The sequence below is a fragment of the Heterocephalus glaber genome, unplaced genomic scaffold, assembly GCF_053883595.1.
Source record: "Heterocephalus glaber isolate CG9 unplaced genomic scaffold, H.glaber_assembly_v1.0 deba00001594, whole genome shotgun sequence".
Classification (NCBI taxonomy): domain Eukaryota; kingdom Metazoa; phylum Chordata; class Mammalia; order Rodentia; family Bathyergidae; genus Heterocephalus; species Heterocephalus glaber.
This window is the reverse complement of record NW_028258369.1, coordinates 14,716,895-14,736,671: the sequence shown is the minus strand read 5'-3', so window position 1 is coordinate 14,736,671 and position 19,777 is coordinate 14,716,895. Positions and strand designations below refer to the sequence as shown.

Sequence of the window (19,777 nt, the reverse complement as noted above, 5' to 3'; positions counted from 1 at the left end):
TCTTTAGTCTTGCATTTCATAAAAATGACAAATTTCTTCATATGCTCTTAATCATTTATGTGACTGGAATTGAACACAATAAAATACTAAGCTCTGGTGTAAGTTTTACATTCAGGAAGAGAAGAAATTCTTTTGAATTATGATTTCTCAGTTTTTTATCTCATTTTTAAATTAGAAGAACAAGAGAAATTACTGTGTAGAGAATACAAAGAAGCAGCTTAGGAATGTATCTTAGTGGTAGAGGACCTGAGCACCCTGGCCCTGGGTTCAGTCACCAGTGGGGATGGGGGGACAAAAAACAAAAACAGAAGCAAAAAAAGGCAAGTAGAAAACACCTGTAAATTCACCAACTTCGCGGACAATTGTTACTGTTTTATAAACCTTTGCAACATACATTTTTGGATGCATTTCCATATCATTGCATTATTGCATATTCTGCAATACCATTTTTAATGATTGTTTAATACTGTGTTCATTTTATGGGTCAATCCAATGCTTTTAAATTTATTTCTTAATTTTTCATTATAGTAAATACTACTTTATAAATACTCTGTTACCTAACAATTTTTCACACATTTTTGTGAATATCTTTGGTATACATTTAAATTTGGGGGTCAAAGTTTATACAAAACATAAGGTTTTAATATGTGTTTTCTCCAAACGGTTATCTCAGTGTGCATATTTTTTGTATTATATGAGTGTCCATTTCCCGGTGCCCTTCACCAGATGTTATTGTTCCTCAAAACTCTTATTTGGTGAAACAGATTATACAGGCTATATATAAATCCTGTGTTGATTTGCAATTCTTTGTTCATAGTAAAGCTAATCATTTTTACTTATTGAATGGCTGGATGTGTTTCCTTTTTCATAAATTCTTATTTTATACTTCGCTGGGTTTTTTTTCTGCTTCAGTATTCATTGTTCTCAATTTTTCTTTGCAGAAACTTATGTGTGCAGATGTTCTTCGTCAGTTGTTAATGCACATTTCAATTCCATATACGATCGTTCTCTAGCATTTTCCCAGAAAGCAGTCTTATATTTCATGTCATCTACAATACTTTTAAGCTTTTCTCTTACTTTTTAACAGGAACACCTAGCTTTTGATGATTTTGCTTTGTTTCATTGTAGTGGCACTACCAGAGGTCACCTTCTTCTTTATTCTAAAAGGCATGTTTCTACTCCACGGAAGTGGAGTCACTGTTCAAATGTGGTGTCTGTCAAGTGATTAAAATACCCTAGAAGGGAATGGAATTAATGTGAGCAAATGAAAAACTGGAAACAAAGCCTTTGTAAATAGGGAGGGATGGAAGGGTTGAAGGGAGGGCAGGGGAATGGGGAAAAAATAAAAACCAAGAGAGATTATGTAAAGGTGCAAATTTCCAATCATGAATGTCATTATATTGTATACCTAAAATGTGCCAATAAAATTAATAAAAAATCCTTTTATTCCTGGTTTACTAAAACAGTTTATCAATAATTGACTTTAAAGTTCATTTTTTTTCAGTATCAATTACTATGAATATTGGGTTTTTATCACAGTACAATATACTAATACATTTCTTTGCATTGTTCCAACTTTTAGATAAACTACTTTTCATTTTGAATATTTTTCATTTTGGTTTCGATTATTTTTAACATATTAGTAGACTTACTTTGCTAATTTTTCCATATAATTTTTAGATCTGTTTTTATAAGGATAGCATGTAGTTTCTTTTCTGGTGCTAATTCTTGAACCTTTTTGTTATTGCATTACCACCTGGAATATGGTAGAGAAATATTTCCATCATTTCTCCTTAGAAATACTTTAAAAACTATTACTAATAAAGGTTTGGGCCAGGGATTTAGCTCAGTGGCACCGCACCTGCCTTGAAAGTGGAAGGTCCTGAGTTCGATCCCCGGTACTGCAAAAAACAAACAAACAAAAAAGCTTTACAGGTAAATCATCTGAAGCAAGCATATTTGGGGTAAGGAGTTCTCTGAAAATGTTTTATTTCTTCTCTTCAAAATTTTAAACTTCTTTTTAAATCCATTTAAATCTAGATTCTTTACAATTTCTAAGAAAATTATTTTTCATTCAGATTTCCCAATATTATCATGACCACAATAGAGTTTTTCCCATAAAATACATATACTTGTTGATATGTTCCCTTTATATTTACCCATGACCACGTTGAATTTTTTCATTTACCCTTAGACTTGCCAGAATTTTTGTTTTTGTTATTATTTTTTAAAGAACATACCCTTGGATTAATTTTCACTTCTTTCTTTTTCTGGAGTCACTCATTTTATTTACATTCATTAAATCCTCTTGTGTTTTTTTTCTGTTCCTTTTATAATTCTTTTTCTTTTTTTGGTACCAGAGATCAAACTCAGGACCTTGCTCTTGCGAGGCAGGCGCCACTGAGATAAATCTCTAGGCCTCTTTTTATAATTCTTTAGTTGACTAATGAACTCATTTATTTTAATCTTAGTTAATAATGAAAATGTCGGTAGCTATGACTTTCCCTCTGAGTACTCTTCTAAAGTAGCGATTGAAACAGAGATTGAAACATAAGTTAGTCTTCTGATGTTTCCACTCTTTTCTTCCAGGTGTTTCAATTTTGATCTCTTCAGTGAATGTAGGGAGGTATCCACAATACAAGAAGTACTTGGAGAGCTGGGCATAGTGGTGCACACCTGTAATCCCAGCACTCAGGAGCCTGAGGCAGGAGGATCACCATGAGTTTGAGGCCAGCCTGGACTACATAGTGAGACCCTGCCTCAGAAAACCAAAAGAATAAAAGAACTACTTCCATACTTGTGTGACAGGGGGTAGGAGGGGCAGAGTTATAAAGTACGGGAAATACAGATAGCTTAGTCTAAGCTGTCATGATGAAACTTAACTTGTTCATCATATCCTTAAACCTCTACTAGTTTAGGTTTCACTCCAAGGCTCACATTAAGCCCCCCTTGTTAAGTATCCCTTGTGTTGTCTGAGTCTGGCACTTGCCAGGCACTTTACACAAGTTAACTGAATTTGATCTGAAATATCCCTGAGCATCTGCTACATGGTCAGCACCATTTCAATCAGGTGTAGTGAGCGTCTTTGAGAAGCGTAACATATGAAATTCACAAATAAATCAGGAGAATACTGGTTTTAGTTTTTAAAAAAAATCTGCAAAGTATCAAAGGAAGACAGATAGTGCAATGCTATATTGGATTTTGGAGCATTGGTGAGAATTTCTGGAGGAGGGGATGCTCAGGTGGGGTCTTGCAAGTCAGGCCAACAGGGGAAAGGAGGGGAAAGAAGGCAGAGAAGAGCCTGTATGGAGACATAAAGCAGAAGGTCTGTGTGCTGCGTCAGTCTGGGATTGGAGAGGAGGGAGTGGGACAGACACACTGGAGGAGCAAGGCCCGGTGACAGATCAGTTAAGGTTAAGTCATCACTTGTGCACAATGCACCGGTGACAGAGGAGCTGGTGCAGACCAAACGGCAGCTGTGTTAATCAGGGAGGGGACAGTGACATCTCAGTAACAGCAGTGGCACATGCAGAAGTGAGGATGGCCTAGAGAAGCCTCGAGGAGGTGACTACACAGGGCTTCCAGGCAGCAATTACGCATGGAGGGAGAGAAGACAGGTAAGGACCACTGGGGTATGTAGCCCAGGGAGGCTGATGGGGTGCGAACAGCCCTGCTCTGCTGGAGAAAAACAGAGGGGCAGGTGGGAAAAGTGTGCAGTGGGGTCAGAGGACACACGTCAAGGATGAAAGCCTGGCAGGGCAGTGCGATGGCAAGGAGGAAGCTGAAATACTCAGTGCTTCCTCGCGGTCCTTGAATGCACTCATCTGTTCCAAATCAGGACTTATTCCAGAGCGCCCTGTATGAAGAGCTGGTGGAGCCAATCTTCTGTGCATTCTTTTCTCACACTAGTTCAAAATTTGAAACAGCTCAGAGTAGTGTAGGATTAGTAATCCTGAGAGAAATCGCGTAGTGTGTACTTTACCCCAGGGTGTCAGTTTACAAGAGGCAGCAACTGAGGATCAGGCCGCCTGACTCTTATTTCTAAATGCCCTCCTCTGGCTTCCCCTTTGCACTCACTCATTTTATTAATTCCCTGTCCTTTTTCCTTTTCCTTTTCTGTGCCGGCCCTCCCCTGGGTGTTTGAAGCAGTATGAATTGTCGGTCCAGTGACTTTGAACTAGTAAGTACCAGCTTACCGTCCCGGAATTCCCTTCCTACCTGCCACTGCCCCTCTTCTAGTCATTCACACTGAAGCCATTTCCATACTCATATCTTCATTAGTATCCCAAGGCCAATGTCAGAGGACCCAAACACTTTGTCCTCTAACATTTGAACCCATCCTGGCCTTCCAGATGCACCTACACTAACGCCCCTTCCCCCATCCTCCTTTCTGCCGCTCTACCACCTGGGCCCCGCAAGTTGTCCATGTTCTGCCTTTGGCCTGTGTGTGTCCTTCTTACATGATTCCCTTAACTTGAACCCTATGCGCTTCCCTTTTTTTGGGGGGGGGCGGTATCAGGAATCGAACTCAGGACCTCGCGCTTGCGAGGCAGGCGGTGGAACCACTGAGCTAAATCCCCAGCCCTTCTCTTTTTACACTTTATAATTGTAGCCCAGGGTCCAGGTCTGTCTTGATGAGGTTTCTTTGAGAAGCCTTTCCTTTCTCTTGCTTTTGTTGTACAGTTTTTTAATTGATTTGTTGAATCCACTTTCCATTCTCTTCTCCCGTGTTCCTATAACATTTTGCTCACATTTGTACATGCATCCATTGTCAATGTGTTATGCTTTCAGGGCAGCGAATATTTGGTTTATTTTTGTATGTCTCATAGTACATGAATATTTGGTTAGTGAATATAATTGAGTTGACTAATCATAAACTGGAGTTCTAAGAAGCCCACAGCTGTTGGGAATGAAGTGTATTGAATTATATATTTTTTTTCTTATTCCTGAAAGGGTATAAAAGAAGAACCCAATTTCTAGGATTTATCATAAACAAAGAAACTTGGTTTTAGAATATTTTTGTCTAAATCCTTATATTTTATGCCTATTTTAAGATGATGGAATTAGCATATTTAGAAGGCTCATCAAACTTTTGTTGGTTAATTAATAGTATAACCACAATGAACTTTGACTTTTTTCCATAGACTAACCTTTTTTTACTTTGGGAAAAGTTAATCACTACTATTTGGAAATAAAAATTAACTCAGGCAAATGAGTGACTGTGATTTTGCCAACATTATATTCCTAAGGTGAGAATTTAAAGGACAGTTTCTTAAAGGGATATATAAGTACCTGTCTGTGTGCCTCATTCTGTGAATGAACAGCAGTAAGTGATAATGCATCGCATATAGTGAAGGCAAGAGTGCATTGAATTTTCTGGTATTTCCTCCTAGACCATCACTCATTTACACTGCTTCTGGGATGTTATATTGAAATTTTTCCATCTCTTGGCACATGATGCTTGTTTTTCTAGGCTAAAATTCTTGCAGCAATGCATGGAAGTGGGAGGCAGGATGTTTGCTCTTTAATCACTTATTTGGCTGCCTGTTTAGCCCTGCCCATATATACTTCTTTTCCCAGCCTTTATAAAGTGGTGTGGAGGGCAAGAGGCCTTGTACTACTTGGGTTCGATACTCTCATTTTACTCCTGGTGCTTTGATGTGCAAAGCATATAAATTATTCAACATCTTAAAGTTTCTGCCCTTCCATTTTGGCCAGTGACAATGTCTTTGATCTACTGTAGTTATCAACAGCCTAATAATGAGAAATGTTTGGGAGGATTATAAAAGACTTCATGTAAGGTCTGTATTCCTACAAATCAGAGATGCCAGGTAGGCTGTTGCATGAAGTCGCTCATCTATCCTGTACCCATGACAAACGTTGTTAATCAAAGAACAATCATTGCAGAATTATTTCCTTCCGAGCCTGGATTCAGTCTCAAAATTGTATAACACATTTTATTCAAGCAGCTGCTACAAATGGATCAGAGTTCATATGCAAGTTGGAGCTTCTTTGCCATCCCAGGGAACAATAATCTAAATGCTATCCTGAATTAAGTCAGACTATTCCAGACCTGGTCTAGACCTGATCAGGAAAGTTTAGATCCTGTTTCATAGAACTGATTTAACATGTTGTGTTTTGTGATTGTAACAATAGTTGACATTAAAGGGAACTATATGTAATTCTTTGGTACACTTATTTCCCACTTAGCTCACCACATCATCTTTAGTAGTATTCAAGGTTTTTCTTGGTACTAAAAGGTCAAGAAAAACTGTACTTCTCAAAATTGAACAAACAAAGAAAACTTTAGCTTTTATTTTATGAGTATTGGAAAAAAAATCTTAAAATAATTGTCATTCTCTTTTGTTATGGGCACACAGAATTTAGAGTCAGCTCTCTGACCTATCCTTAACAAGGGCATTTTCCTTTGTGTTCAGAAGGTAAAAGTTCAGGCTTGCCTATTGAAGTTTATCTTGTCCCTGACTGCATTTATCTCTCTTTTTAAACAATGCCCCTTTCCTTGGTCTTTTATCCAATATTGTCTTTGTTTTTATAAGCTGTTACTAATCACATTAAAAATTAACACAGTGATTTATACAAGCTCTATTTGATCCCATTTCATGTTAGTGTTTTTTTTTCAGAAAAGAAAGGACTTACATTTGAAACATTTTATATAAATAAGGCATAATTCTCAAGGTCAGTGTGAGCTGAATAAAAATGTTTTCTTGAAAATTGTTATTTTTGCTGAGCTCCATCTAGCTCAACCTTGTGATTGTACCCAAGGCAGAAATAGAATGTGCAGTGAGAAAAGAATTAATATGTGATCGAAAACTTTTTATTATTGGCATATGAAGAATTACATATGGTACATGTTGCTGCTATGAAAAGAGAAAAATATAGCTCTATCTACAAGTTTAAAAGTATACATACAATGAAGATTTGTTGTGTAAAGGACTATGAAAGTAGCTTCCTGTGTTTGGTCCCCCCAAACAACCTATTAAGCAGATCAAGAAGGCCTATGAAGCCAGGCGTGGTGGCCCACTCCTGTAATCCTTGCAGAGGCTGAGGCAGGAGGATCACCATGAGTTTGAGGCCAGCCTGGACTACACAGTGAAACCCTGTCTCAAAAAAAATTTTTTTTAAAGAAAAAGACCTATGGACTGGGGATTTAGCTCAGTGTTTCCGCCTCCTGCCCCGCAAGCACAAGGTCCTGAGTTTGATCCCCAGTACCAAAAAAAGAAAAAAAGAAAAAAAAGAAAAAGACCTATGATAGCTAAGCATGATGGTGCCTACCTGTAATCTCAGCACTCTGAGAGGCTGAGGCAGAAAGACTGAAACTTCAAACTCAGACCAGGCAACTTAGCAACATAGTGAGACCTTGTCTCAAAATAAAACATTAAAAAGAACTGGGGATGTAGCTCCATGTGAAGGCCCTGGATTCAATCTCCACTACTGGGAGGGCAAGGGGTGTGGTTACCAAGTTCTTTTCCACCTATCAAAACGTTCTCATCATTTCTGGTTCTGCAAAATCCAAGTTAAGGCAACTGCAGGGCATCAACTCCTTGAAGCTTGTCCTATTTGTCAGTGGAACGTAGTGCCCTATAAATATGGTTTGAATAAATAAATGACTGAGTGGCTACAGGAGAATGTCTCCCCCCCAGGAGTGTCCACTCAGAGATTTCTGGAGAGGTAAGGAACTGGTTATAATCTTTCTTGAAAAAAATATTTGTGGACCCAGAGTTGGAAATGGAGGAGCAAAGATTGCACAGTGAAATCAGAGCACGGAACTGCAACCAGAGTTTCGGTCTAGGTGGGGTGATGCCGAGATAGGCCCTAGGCAGTGAGAGGACACTGGGTGCCTAGGAAAAGTCCTTGGGAGGAAAACATCAAGAAATGAGTGCGTCCACACAGCATTTACTCTGGGCATCTGCATAGCATCTGAGGCATGTTGAGGGACTGCAAGGTTCATGGCTCCAGCTGGTCACCACGAAGCCTAGTGGACATGAAAACTTCGAAACCCACATACTTTCACCACCCATCTGCCAGTTATGTTCCCCACTGAATCACAGATTGTTACTCCTCAAATCATGGTATTTGGAGGTGGGAAAACCCCCAAGAAAGTCATTTTTGGACAAGGATCTGGATCCACAGTCTCCTTTTATTGTTTAATGGAGCCAAACTTTGGGGTTTAAATGGGTTTCTCAGGAGCCCTGTTTCCTCTCTCCTGCCACAGATGCCTCTTGGTTTCCAAGGACCAGGCACAAAGGTGGCATGGGACACCCAGTAGGGGCAGGGTTGGGAGGGCACCTACCTTTACTGAGATGAGAAAAGTGTATCTGTGGAAGACTGCATAGGTGTAAGTGGATGGTGTACAGGGGCACAGCAGGGCAGAAAGCAGGGGATGACCCAGTCCAGAAGATACCAAGTGAAGGGACATGGCTGGGTGGGAGAGGCATGACCAACCAGCACCAATGGCTCTTAGCCATGGTGGGAGGGGAATGATCATTGACAACTGCAGGGTACAAGCCAGGGGAGTGGTGGATGTGGAAGCTGGCGTACTTATGACTGAGTGCAAGGAGCAAGGCTATGCTTGGGTAGGGCTGTGCTCACAGTTGAGCTCAGAGAATTTAGCTTTGCCATGATTAGAGTGTAATGGGAGGTAGTGAGTGACCAAGAAGGAATGAAAGTAGTGTTGCCTTGGTGGTGGTGGAAGGCCCATGAAGGAACGGGCACAGGATTGGCCTAGAAAATAGGGTGCACTGTAGAGAAGAGCTTAAGGGGTGTGATCCTGACTGGAAAAGTGTGACTAAACAGAGCCAAGATAATTTAGCTTTGTAAAGTGTGGGTGTGGCCATGAAGAAACTCAGGAGTGGGGCTCATAATGCCCTGGGAGGTGCATGAAGAAAGATGTCCCAAATGGAGCACAGAGGCATATGGAAGCTCAAGAAACCATTTAGCTATATCTTCCACATTCCCTGTCTCTCCCAAAAGTCCCTGCCTCTCCCACAATTATTTTTCACCATTTCCCTGTTGTTACCCACAATCTTCTGTTCTCTCTCACATTCTCCATATTTTTTTTCTCTCCCATAATCCCATGTCTCTCCCATGATTCTTTGTAGCTTCCAAGTAAAGGGCACAGTTATGACTCAGCACACAGGAGGTGATGGGCCATGAAAGAACGTGGTCATAAAAGAACAAAAGTAGACTGGCTTAAAAGGGAGGTACATGACTCAGATTGTAAGAATATGTCTAGTAGTAGAGCAAGAGGTAAATTTTCTCTCTCTCTCTCTCAATATTCTGTCTTTTCTACAATCCTTGTACCTCCTAAATTCTCTCATAATTCTCTGTTCTTCTAAAAACCTCTGTTTCTTCCCACAATCCTCCATGTTATCTTATAATCCTCTCTTCCTGCCCCATGGTTTTCTGTAATGTCTCACAAACTTTCATGCTATTCCATGATCCTCAGTTCTCTCCCGCAATCTCCATGTTCTTCTTCAAATTTTTCTCTCTCCCAGAATTCTATTATTCTCTCCCATAATACTTGTCTCCAAAAATTTTCTAGGGTTCTTTGGTAGGAAGAATAAATGTGTAGAGGACATAGCCCTGGTCATAGAAGTATAGTCACAACATTGAGCAGAAGGCTCACCATGCTGCAGTAAGAGAACAAATGGTGGCCTAGATGGAAAGTTAGGAGTTTTCTCAGGCTGTGGTGGTATAGCCAAGGTGTAGTACAAGAGTTGGCCAGGAAGAGGAGAGGATAGGGAGGGTGGTGGGGAAATGGCTGGAATGAAAAAGTTTGGCCAGGCAGAGAAGAGGAGAGAAGTGACCCTGGAGGGATGGGGCAGGGGGATGCTTGGGTGGTATGGCTGAAGTGGAGGGACCAATTCTTGTTCTGTTCCATAATACCTTGTGTGTTAGTCAGGGTTCACCAATGAAGGAGAGAGAGAGAGAGAGAGAGAGAGAGAGAGAGAGAGAGAGAGAAAATATGAGAGAGAGAGAGAATATGAGTGAGAGAGAGAAAATATGAGAGAGAGAGAGAATATGAGTGAGAGAGAGAAAATATGAGAGGAGAAGAAGGAGGAGGAAGAGGAAGAGAGTGAGATTTATTTCAAGAAACTCGCTTATGCAATTGTGCAGGCTTGATAGGTCCAAAATATGCAAGATAGGCAAGCTGGCTGGAAATTCAAGAAAGAGTTACAGTTCAAGTACAAAGACAGCTGGCAAGCAGAATTCCTTCTTCCTATAGGGAGGTCAGTCTTTGTTCTATGAAGGCCTTCATCTGATGTGGAGAGAGGAAGGCCAGTATGGGCAGGGCAGGTGGAGAAAAAGATCTTGAGCCCTTTGCTCTCTGATATTTATCAAATACTCTAGAATGAGCACTGTTGGATTGGAGTGACTGCACAACAGTCCTGCAGGCAAGACCTCTATTTCTCCAAAACAGTTACCGGATAGGCTTGTGCATGCAGCCACTTCCTCAGCCGGCACCCAAAGCATTGTTAATTGGTCACAGAACTTTTTCCTTCTGAGTCTGGGAAAAACAAACAATTTCAAAACATAGTTCTTCAGGCAGCTACTACAAATAATAAATAATTCAGACGTGGCATGTGAGTTGAATTCTATTTGCCATCCTAGGGAAAGATAATAAATGCCACCCTGGATTCAGCCAGACCATTGAGGGCTTGGGTATTCAAGTGAATAGGGAAGTTCTGATGGTTTATGGAATTGATTTACTGCACTGTGCTCTGTGATTGTGCCAGGAGTTGTCATTGAGGGGATCTGGGTGTAATTATTTATGACAGTTCCCAATTAGCTCACTGCATCAGCTTAATGAGGAAATAGGATTTCCCTCAGAACTGAAATTCAAGAAAAATTGTGCACTCACTAAAAACAAAACAAAAACAGTAACCCTATTGATTTTTATCTTATGAGCACTGGAAACCTTCAAATGACTGCGTCTCCTCTTTTTTATGGCTATTCAAAAGCTTAGGGTCACATTTCTGGCCTGCCTTTTTTCAACTGTCTTTGACCTGGTAGAGTGTGTACTTAAATATTAATCTTATCATTGGCTGCATTATTCTCCTTTCCCTAGCTTTCCTGCTGGTCCTTTTGACTATTTTTACTTTAATCTAATCATGTCTATATTTTAGTAAACTGCCTCAAATCATTTATGGAAGAAGGTGAGATAGAACTCCCTGTGTAAAATCAACTCAGTCATTTATACAGGCTTTGTTTGTACCAATTTCTGAAAGTTTGTTTTTTCAGGCAAAACAATGCCTGAACATTGAAACATACTATCAGTAAGACAAGAATATCAGGATCTGCGTGAACTTAAAAAAATGCTCTTGAAACTTGTTCTTTTCACTGTGTTCCTTCTAGCAGAGCATTTGATTTTTCTCACAGTCTTTAAGTCAGAAATGGAATGGAGGGTGGGAAAGAGAAGAAAAAAGGACTAATACTGCATGTGATTATAAAGTTTTTATTGTTGACATAAGAAGAAATGCAAGTAGCAAACCTTACTGCTACAAAGAGAGAAATTATAGCTTTCCATACATAGGAAAATTATAGATATTCGGTGAAAATTTACTGGAATTTATTGTGTAAATGAATGTATTAACTACTATAAAAATGGCTCCCTAACTAATGGCTGCCCCAAAATATTCCTGCTAATGGGATCAAGAAGAACTGTGGTTACCAAGTTCCTATCCACCAACCAACTCCTTGGCACATCTTTCCTTTCTCATCATTTTTTTATTTTTAATTTTTTATAGACCCAAAGTCACACACATACATTTTCTTAGTTTCCTCTACAAGAGACAATAACATCAATCTTTTAAAATAGAAATCTCAGTTCATTTGAGGGGTCAAGCAGGTTCAAGGATGGAAGATGAAAATTAAATCCTTAATCAAAAGGCATTATATGACACCACCTAAAACCTACTACCACCATAGTGGCAGGCTATGGAAGATTAAGCTACAACAAATTATCTAATGTGAATTTAACAATGACAAAGCATGAAGCAAATATGTCTTCCAAATGACTATGCAACAATGGTCATTTGGGCCCCAGAGGATATTTGGCCAGGAAAAGATCAAGATAGTGGTAGGTAAAGCCAAATAGAAAGGACTAGGTACAAAGGAGAATCCAACCTACAAAGGCAAGCAGATGATGGTGGATCAGAAGGAAGCATTTGCTGTATTGTGCTATCTCCCTCCCCGCCTTCAGAATCCCACCCAACATTTGCTCAAGCTGAGTTCCTATTCCTGCCTTACAGGGTCCTGCTGCTACTGGAACCAGGTTTAGGCCTGCCTAGGGATTTCTGTAATTTAGGATAGAACTTAGAGAATGCATCACACTTGGGCTAGCTCTGTTGCTAGTCTGAAGCATTCACAGGTAAAGGAGTCTGAGCTTCCCCAATCACATTCAAACAACCTTAAACCACAGCCTCCGAAGTCTGAAATCTTGCAGCAGCTGAGCTCCAGTGAAAGCCAAAAGGCTCACAAAATCATTGAGAAAGCCAGAATGAAACAATACAGGTAGGAAATCCCAGCAGTCAGTCTCAATCTGTCTTTCCCCAATTTAAGATTAACTCTAACATACTCACGCAGGATGTGGAGAGCTACACTGGAGCAAGCTGGGTCTTCTGCTGAATTTGTCATCAAATACCATAGGAAAACAAGGGGTGTGGATGACTTTCATTCTAATATAGAGACATAGCTGTGCAGGTAGGAAGCGGATTCCCCATTGTGAGCTCTCCTGATGGCTTCTGCAAGGATCATGGAGATGCCAATCACCTGTATTTTGGAGCAATGCTTCATCTTGTACTTCTGAGATATGAAATCAGTGATTACTACTGCTTCAAAGCATGCACTGTTGATGGACAAATGGCTTGGCCAGAGAAGATTCCGTGAGTCAAGACACCATAAACTTTGGTGGCTCCTGGTGAGAAAAGTTTGTCAGCTGCACGGCAGATTGTGCCTAAAGTGTCTGCCATGTCATCCACAAGGATAACCACATGGTCCTTCACATCTCCCACTGCACCATATGGGCCACTTCATTGGCCTTCTTCTGTTCTTTGAGAATCAAGGCAAAGCCCACATTCAACCAGTCTGTGATGGAGCTCACTCTCTTGGTTCCAGCAGCATCAGGTGAGACAACAGTACAGCCCCTCCACTCCCAAACACTCTCCCTGATCTACTTCAGGACAGCTGGCTCTGTATATCAGCTATCCACTGGGATATCAAAAAGGCATGGAGAATCGTGCTGAAAACACCAAATCAGCCCGCTGCAGACTGGCAGGTCCGAGGACGCGGTCCTGAGGTCGCCAGTTGCGCAGAAAACACCAAATCAGCCCATGGCCCGGCAGCAATCCACTGGACCCCACCCCACACTCCTTTGGCCTCTTCTCTGTACAGCCACCTGGTTCTATACTACAAAGATGCAGAGGACACTGGACCACCAGACCACTGTACTGGAGCTAATCAAGTTCTCAGCATTTAAAGAATTCCTGCCCAGAGGCAGGGGCTTCTGAGCCACCATCCCACTGCTCCTGGTGCAGAGCAAGGGGCTGCCTGGCCATCATACCTCCCGCCGCTCCCGGCCCAGAGGAAGGGGCTTTTGGGCCACCATCCCTACCGCCGCTCCCGGCCCCTGGCCCACCTCTCCCAGCTCAGGGGAGGTGAGCCTCACGGGCGCCAATGGCACCACCCCTGCCCCCTCAGTCGAAATGAGAAAACATGTAAATAAGTCTCAAAACCAGACTTACAGATCACCTACAGCAACCCCAAAGGGAAATGAGATGGAACACTCTGATACTCAACCACCTGGACCCACTGAACTGGAAACAAAAGGGGATCTGGAAAAAATGAAATCAGAAATAATTTCTCAGATAACAGGAGAAATTGTGCTCCTATTGCAAGACATGATTAATAAATCTAGAGAGTAGCTGAGGAACATGATAGAATCCCAACATAGGAAACAAATGGAATCCATAAAACAGATGCAAATAGATTTCCACGAGATGAAAAACTCCATTGAAAGTCTACACAGCAGAATGAGCCAATGTGAGGACAGAATTTCAGATACAGAAGATAAGATTGCAATTAATGACCAGGAAAAGAAAAACTGTTTCAAAATTATAAGGGAACACGAGAAATCAATCCAGCAGCCGCTACACGATGCAAATAAGAATAAGATAAGACTGATTGGAGTCAATGAAGAAACAGGAAAGAGTGCAGATGACATAAAAAAAAACTCTTCACAGAAGTAATGGCAGAAAACTTCCCAAGCAGGGGAAAAGAACTTGACATACAGATAAGTGAGGCATATAGGACTCCAAATAGCCTTGATCAAAAAAAAAAAAATCTACACATAGGCATGTAATTGTTAAGATTCCAGAAACACAACAGAAGAACAAAGTTCTACAAGCAGTTAGAGGAAAGAAACAAATCACATAAAAAGGAAAGCCCATCAGAATCACAGCAGACTTCTCAACACAAACCATCAAGGCAAGAAGAGCTTGGAGTGACATATTCCAAGCCCTAAAAGAAAACAGCCTCCAACCCAGATTGATGTACCCTGCAAAACTATCTTTCAAAATGGATGGAGAAATAAGATACTTTCATGACAAAGAGCACCTTAGGAACTTCATGAATACCAAACCAGCACTCCAAAGAATTTGACACAATATCCTATGAACAGACATTGAGGATCACAACCCCAGGAAGTAAAGCAGAATGAACTCATCTGGTATGACAAGAAATTAAATGTAAATGGGGAGAACCCAAACAAAAGAAAAAGTCATGGCAATGATAAGTCAGTACATTTCACTTATAACCATCAATGTTAATGGCCTCAATTCACCAATCAAAAGAAACAGACTGACAGAATGGGTCAAGAAGCAAAATCCAACAATATGCTACATACCAGAAACACACTTAATTCAAAAGGAAACTCATAGACTGAAAGTTAAAGGGTGGAAAACAATACTTCATGGAACAGAAACCTGAAAAAAAGCAGGAGTAGCTCTCCTCTTTGCAGATCAAGTAGATTTCAAACCAACACTGATTAAGAGAGACAAAGAAGGACACTACATCCTTGTAAAGGGAAGAAACCAAGAGGAAGAGATGACAATTATAAATATCTATGCACCAAACACTAGTGCACCCAACTATATAAAACAAATACTAACGGACATGAAAAGTCATATATGCACTAATACAATTGTAGTGGGGGACCTCAACACCCCACTGTCACAAATAGATAGATCAACTAGACAAAAAATAAGTAATGAATTACTAGAACTCAATCGAACTCTTGAACAAATGAACTTAACAGATGTTCACAGAGTCTTCCACCCCACAAAATCAGAATACACATTCTTCTCAGCTGCACATGGGTCATTCTCTGAAATAGACCACATACTCACACATAGAACATGTTTAAGGAAGTGCAAAGGAATTGAAGTTATCCCCTGTATATTATCAGACCATAGTGCGATGAAATTGGAGATACATAGCAAAAGAAACTGGAAAAATTTCATAAACACATGGAAATTGAACAACACACTTCTGAATAACCAATGGGTCACAGAGGAAATTAAAGAAGAAATCAGACAGTTCCTTCAATTAAATGACAATGACAATACAACATATTGGAATCTATGGGACACAATGAAAGCAGTCTTACAGGGAAATTCATAGCAGTGAATATGCATATTAGGAAAACAGAATGAGTCCAATTAAACAACCTGATGCTGAACCTCAAACTTCTAGAAAAAGAAGAGCAGGACAACCCCAAAGCTCATACAAGGGAGGAAATTATAAAGATCAGAGTAGAAATCAATGCAATGGAGACTAAGAGAACGATACAAAAAATCAATGAAGCCAAGAGTTGGTTCTTTGAAAAAATAAACAAAATTGACAAACCCTTAGCCAACCTTATCAGAAAAAGGAAAGAAAAGGCCCAAATCCATGCAATTAGGAATGAAAAGGGTGAAATTACAATGGACCCAGCAGAAATCCAGAGGATCAATACCTACTGCCAGAACCTAGATGCCAATAAGATGAAAAATACAGGAGAAATGGACAGATTCCTAGATACATGTGAATTACCAAAGTTGAAAGAAGAAGACCTAAAAATTCTAAACAACCCAGTATCAACCAATGAAATTGAAAATGTAATTAAAATCTTATCAACTAAGAAAAGCCCGGGCCCTGATGGCTTCACTGCTGAATTCTACAAGACATTTCGAGAGGAACTACTGCCACTACTGTTTAAACTCTTCAATGAAATTGAAAGGGAAGCAATACTCATGAATTCATTCCTGGAAGCAAGCATCACCTTGATCCCCAAAGCAGAGAAAGACCCAACCGAAAAGGAGAACTATGGGCCAATTTCACTAATGAACATAGATGCAAAAATCCTTAATAAGATACTGGCAAATAGAATGCAGAAGATCATCAAGAAGATCATAACTCTGACCAAGTGGGATTCATCCCAGGGATGCAGGGATGGATCAACATACGCAAATCAATAAATGTAACACACTGTATCAATAGAGCCAAGGACAAAAACCATATGATTATCTCCATAGATGCAGAAAAAGCATTTGACAAAATCCAACATGCATTTATGATAAAAACCCCACACAAAATGGGAATGGATGGTCTCTACCTCAAACTGATGAAAGCCATCTATGAAAAACCAGCAGCCAATATCATCCTAAATGGTCAAAAACAGAAATCCTTCCCACTAAAATCAGGAACAAGACAAGGATGTCCACTATCACCACTCTTGTTCAATATACTTTTGGAAACATTAGCCATGGCAATTAGACAAGAGAAAGAAATAAAAGGAATAAAGACAGGAAATGAAGAAGTCAAATTGTCATTATTTCCAGATGACATGATACTGTATATAGAAGACCACAAGAATTCCATCAAAAGTCTTCTAGACTTAATAACCAAATTCAGTCAAGTAGCTGGTTACAAGGTCAACACACAAAAATCAATAGCTTTCCTCTACACCAATGACAGACTCACTGAGAGAGAAATAGGGCAAACAATTCCTTTCACGATAGCATCCAAAAAACTGAAATACCTAGGAATCAACCAAATGAAAGAAATCAAAGACCTCTTCTCTGAAAACTATAGCACTCTGAAAAGAGAGATTGAAGATGATATCAGAAAATGGACAGACATCCCCTGCTCCTGGGTAGGAAGGATTAATATAATGAAAATGGCCAAACTTCCAAAACTCCTATATAGTTTCAATGCAATTCCAATTGAGATCCCAGCAGCATACTTCACAGATCTTGAGAAAACAATCCAAAAGTTCATTTGGAACAAGAAGAGACCCTGAATAGCAAAAGCAATTCTAGGTAACAGAGACATGACAGGGGGTATCACAATCCCCAACCTGCAACTATACTACAAAGCTACTGTGATAAAAACAGCATGGTACTGGCAAAGAAACAGACCTGAGGACCAGTGGAACAGATTAGAAGATGCAGAAACAACGCCAGACACACTCAGCCATCTCATCTTTGATAAAGGAGCCAAATACCCTCACTGGAGGAAAGATAGCCTCTTTAATAAATGGTGCTGGAAAAATTGGGTTTCACCTTGCCAAAGATTAAAACTAGACCTATATCTCTTGCCATCCACTAAACTAAAATCCAAATGGATTAAAGATCTAAATATTAAAATAGAAACTCTGAACCAGTTGGAACAGAGGTTAGGTAGAACTCTTGAAGACACTGGTGTAGGAAAAGATTTTATGAACAAAACCTCAGTTGCCCGTGAACTAGCACAAACAATCAACAAGTGGGATCTCTTCTTATTAAAAAGCTTCTGCACTGCAAGAGAAACCACCAGCAGTGTGAAGAGACAACCCACAATGTGGGAAAAAATCTTCACCTGCTTTTCCTCAGACAAAGGTCTACTATCTTCAATCTATAAAGAACTTAAAATGATCAGACCTCCCAAATTTAAAGATCCAACCTGAAAATGGGCATCTGAAATAAACAGACATTTCTCAGACAAGGAAGTAGAAATAGCAAATAAATACATGAAAAAATGTTCAATGTCACTGGTCATTGGAGAGATGCAGTTGAAAATAATGCTGAGATTCCACCTCACTCCAGAAAGAAAGGCTGCTATCATGAAATCAACCAATAACCAATGCTGGCGGGGCTGTGGGGAAAGAGGAACCCTGCTCCATTGCTGGTGGGAGTGTAGACTGGTGCAAGCACTGTGGAAATCAGTATGGTGATACCTCAAAGAACTAGGTTTGGAAGTCCCATTTGACCCTGCTAGTCCACTGCTGGGGATCTTCCCCAAAGAATTAAAAGAATCATACCACAGTGATATATGTGCACCCATGTTCATAGCAGCACAGTTTGTAATAGCTAAAACTTGGAAATAGCCCAAATGCCCATCAACTGGAGACTGGATATAGAAAATGTGGGTTTTTTCTAAAATGGAGTACTACTCAGCCATAAAAAATGAGAAATTAGAGACATAACTAAGTGGCTGCACATTGAGGCAATACTCTTAAGTGAAATAAATAGGACACACATGTATAAATATTGAATAGTTTTCTGGTGTGAGAAACTGAAAGTGTAAATAAGGACTAAAATGTATAATAGGTAATGTGAAATAGGAAGAAAAGGGGGCAAAGGGGAATGAAGTGGTAGGGGTAGGGGAAAGGAAAGAAGGGTATGGAATTAATATGAGAAAATGAAAAAATAGGAACAAAATCTTTGTAAATAGGGAGGAATGGAGGGGTTGAAGGGAGGGCTGGGCAAGGGTGAAAAATAAGAACCAAGAGAGATGGAAAGGTGCAAATTTCCAGTGATGAATGCCATTATATTGTATACCTAAAATGTACCGATGATTAGAATGAATAATCGATAATGCAAAATAGGAAGAAAAGGTCCAAAGGCGTAGGGGTAGTGGGAGGGGCAGGGGAAAGGAAAGAAGGGAAAGGAAAAATGATGAGAAATGGAAAAAATGGAAATAAAGTCTTTGTAAATAGGGAAGGGTGGAGGGGGTGAAAGGAGGGCTAGGAATGGGGAAAAAATAAGAACCAAGATGCATCATGTAAAGGTACAATTCCCAATGAGAAATGTAATTGTGTTGTATACCTACAATGTACCAATAAAAGAATTAAAAATAAAAGGCACTGAATTTGACAAGCCTGTAGAGCATTGGTTAATATGATCAGCATCTGCTACAGATAGCATATTAACAACACGTTTGGCTGAGGTTAGAGCCCGACTCTTATCCTGCCAGATATAAGGAAACCCCAGCTAGCTGAAGTAATCTAGCAGGCATTAAACATGATGAAAAGCTCTATTCACTTGTCGTTGATTCACAACCACTCTGAACAATGTAGACATGTTCTCCACATACACTTGCACAACTTCCACACAGGTCTCCTGGTGGCTAAATGTCTTAGTCACCACCTTGCCTGTCTGCAAGCCCAAGCAGTCAGCAATTTTCTGGGATAAATCCTGGTGGGAGGTGTTACTGAAGATTTTGGTATCCAGCATCTTGGGCAACTACCCTAGACACTGCTCAGCTATCACTGCTGCTATGGAGACAGAACCAAAGTCAGCCCAGACACTGAATACCAACCACTTTGCGTTGCTACTCCACCATCAGACCTCGTCATTTCTAGTCATATCCAACCCAGCTTGGGCTGGACAACTTCAGACCCTGATTCTTGAGGCTTGTCTTATTTGTCAGGGGAGTGTGTGGTCCATAAATATGGCTT

The 19,777-nt window shown here is 40.2% G+C and overlaps 1 protein-coding gene and 1 pseudogene across 2 annotated transcripts in view; one reads left to right on the top strand and one right to left on the bottom strand.

Moving 5' to 3' along the window:
• Positions 1–19,777, top strand: part of Ca5b (carbonic anhydrase 5B) — a 121,405-nt gene that overhangs the window by 41,830 nt on the left and 59,798 nt on the right. The window contains exon 1 of one of the 2 annotated variants that reach the window (XM_004866107.4): positions 4,150–4,180. The exons of the other annotated variant lie outside the window; for it this stretch is intronic. The gene's annotated coding sequence lies outside the window, so the exon portion shown is untranslated. Of the gene's footprint in view, positions 1–4,149; positions 4,181–19,777 lie in introns of those variants that run through there. 2 annotated transcript variants of the gene reach the window in all.
• LOC101698205 (ribose-phosphate pyrophosphokinase 1 pseudogene) lies at positions 12,247–19,553 on the bottom strand (annotated as a pseudogene).